Here is a 3,364-nt window from a genome sequence, read left to right on the forward strand (position 1 = left end):
TGTGCTGAAGAGGCCCCACTGTATAATAAACTACCAGAAAACGAGAAGCAATATGCCCTGTTCACTGATGGGTCCTGTCGTCTTGTGGGAAAGCATCGGAGGTGGAAAGCTGCTGTATGGAGTCCTATACGCCAAGTCGCAGAAACTGCTGAAGAAGAAGGTGAATCGAGCCAGTTTGCAGAGGTGAAAGCCGTCCAGCTGGCCTTGGACATTGCTGAATGAGAAAAATGGCCAGGACTTTATCTCTATACTGACTCATGGATGGTGGCAAATGCCCTGTGGGGGTGGTTGCAGCAGTGGAAGCAGAACAACTGGCAGCGCAGAGTCAAACCCATCTGGGCTGCCGCATAGTGGCAAGATATTGCTGCCCGGGTAGAGAACCTGATTGTCAAAGTACGTCACGTAGATTCTCACGTACCCAAGAGTCGGGCCACTGAGGAACACCAAAATAACCAGCAGGTGGACCAGGCTGCCAAGATCGAAGTAGCTCAGGTGGATCTGGCCTGGCAAAATAAAGGTGAATTATTTATAGCTTGGTGGGCCCATGACACCTCAGGCCATCAAGGAAGAGATGCAACATATAGATGGGCTCGTGATCGAGGGGTGGACTTAACCATGGACGCTATTGCACAGGTTATCCATGAATGTGAAACGTGCGCTGCAATCAAGCAAGCCAAGCGAGTAAAGCCTCTCTGGTATGGGGGACGATGGCTGAAATATAAATATGGGGAGGCCTGGCAGATTGATTATATCACACTACCACGAACCCGCCACGGCAAGCGCTATGTGCTCACCATGGTGGAAGCAACCACCGGATGGCTGGAAACGTATCCTGTGCCCCATGCCACCGCCCGGAATACCATCCTGGGCCTTGAAATTCAAGTCCTATAGCGACATGGCACCCCAGAAAGAATTGAGTCAGACAACGGGACTCATTTCCTCCACCTGGCTGGAGGCAGGGCGCCTCTAGTTCTGGTCATAGTATCCATTTCTCACTTCTTGCAAACACGAGTCAACAATTTCTTCATTACAATCCAAAGGAAGATCAGCCCTTCTACTCTGTCTGGGGAACTGTTCACTGGGAACTGGACCGTCGTGAGACAGGTTTTTCCTGAAAACTGGAGCAGCATTTTTCCTGGGAGAACCCCCTTGTGTCATTGTTTTTCCTTGCAACTCACTTACCCATGCCTCTAGGGTCGGGGTAGGTTTTCCATCCCACTGCCTCATGTCCTCTCCGTGGTCACGCAGGTAAAACCACAGGGTGCCCGGGGTGTGTGCCTTCTATATCCTCTCTCTTGAGGAGAAAAATGCTGACTCCTAATGGCTGAGATACTGGTCTGTACAGGTGGAGAATAGGACATACCCTCTTTGAGTTGCTGGAACTCCCAGGACAGTTTCTCCACGGACGAGACAAGGGAGGAGGAGACACTGTCTTCTTATTCCCGGAGTCTGCCAACCACGTCATCCACTGTCAGTGCTTCTTCCTCTTTCCAGCACAGTACTGCCAACGAACTGGCATACAATGCTGGTGCGCTCCATACCAAATTCCGCCACATGGGTCTCGTGTACTGGACTTCATCTGGATCTTTGCGTACTTGCTCATTGTCCAGGTCACTATAAACCACCTCCAGCACAGCTAATTCCCTCAGGTACTGGATACCTCTCTCCATAGTGGTCCACTTGCCTGGGCGATATATAACATCTTCCTTGAAGGGATACCTTTCCTTCACGCCTGACAGCAGTCGCCTCCAGAGGCTGAGGGTTTGTGCCCCTTTTCCAATTGCTTTGTCAATGCCCCCTTCCCTAGAAAGGGATCCCAGCTGCTTGGCTTCCCTACCCTCTAATTCCAGGCTACAGGCCCCATTATCCCAGCATCGGAGCAGCCAGGTAACAATATGCTCGCCTGGACGATGGCTGAAATCTTTCCGCATATCTCGAAACTCACTCAGGGATAGGGATCAGGTGGTTTCCGTCTCATTTATGAGTTCTTCCTCTTCCTCCTGCCCGCATTCCTTTCTAAACGACCTGACTTTTGCTTCCAACATTTCCTCTTGTGTACAGGGGCGACGGATTCCATCAAGGGTTGGTCCTCTGGTTCAGCTGTAGTACATGTTGCTGGGGTTTGGGTAGCTGCAGTGCCTGTCCCGGGGGTTTGAGTACCTGCGGTGTCTGTCACCGGGGTTTGAGTGGCTGCAGTGCCTGTCGCGGGGGTTGGAGTAGCTACAGTGCCTGTCCCAGGCGTTTGAGTAGCCACAGTGGTTGTCGTGGGGGTTGAAGTAGCCACAGTGCACCCCATTGTGACTGGCCCAGAGGCTCCGTGCATCCTTGGCATAGACTACCTCAGGAGAGGGTATTTCAAGGACCCAAAAGGGTACCGGTGGGCTTTTGGTATAGCTGCCCTGGAGACGGAGGAAACTAAACAGCTGTCCACCTTGCCTGGTCTCTCGGAGGACCCTTCTGTTGTGGGGTTGCTGAGGGTTGAAGAAGAGGAAGCACCAATCGCTACCACAACGGTGCACCGGCGGCAATATCGCACCAACCAAGACTCCCTGATACCCATCCATAAGCTGATTCATCGACTGGAGAGCCAAGGAGTGATCAGCAAGACTCGCTCACCCTTTAACAGTCCCATATGGCCAGTGCGAAAGTCTAATTGAGAGTGGAGACTAACAGTAGACTATCGTGGCCTGAACGAAGTCACGCCGCCACTGAGTGCTGCCGTGCCGGACATGCTAGAACTCCAATACGAACTGGAGTCAAAGGCAGACAGTTCTCTTCCGTTTTTTCTGAAGTTTTTCAGTTCACAGTGAAATTAGTACATTTCTGGAGGACCAATAGATTCTTCAGTGGTTTCAAGCAACTTAATCTTACTCAGTTTTGCAAATTCTCAAACTTTGTCCTACAAAATAAAAAAAGTTATAAAAATGCAGTATTAATTAAAATAATGCAATATAGCAATATTGAATTTAAATACAGCAACCTATTTCTCATCAAGATGTTCTGACTTAAAGTTCCATATCAGATAATCATACTCTGCTTAACTTTTAGAGCTGTCTCCTAAAACAGTCACCCAACCCCCCAAAACATTTGTAGGGATTCTCTATGTGGTTTTGTTGGAGCTGTTCTGGCATAACTTCAGCTTAAACCTTAGCTGTTCTTGTCCAGGGCTGTTTGGCTTTGTTGGCAACTTTTGAGGGTAGCTGTTAAGGCTGAGGATTGGTTGGTTGTTTTTCAATTGACTATCATTTTTCTGAACAAGACTGGAGGCTTGCCAATGTGACGCCCATCTACAAGAAGGGCCAAAAGGAGGATCCGGGAAACTATAGGCCTGTCAGCCTGACCTCGGTGCCGGGGAAGATTAAGG

Source organism: Calonectris borealis, chromosome W, assembly GCF_964195595.1.
Source record: "Calonectris borealis chromosome W, bCalBor7.hap1.2, whole genome shotgun sequence".
Classification (NCBI taxonomy): Eukaryota; Metazoa; Chordata; class Aves; order Procellariiformes; family Procellariidae; genus Calonectris; species Calonectris borealis.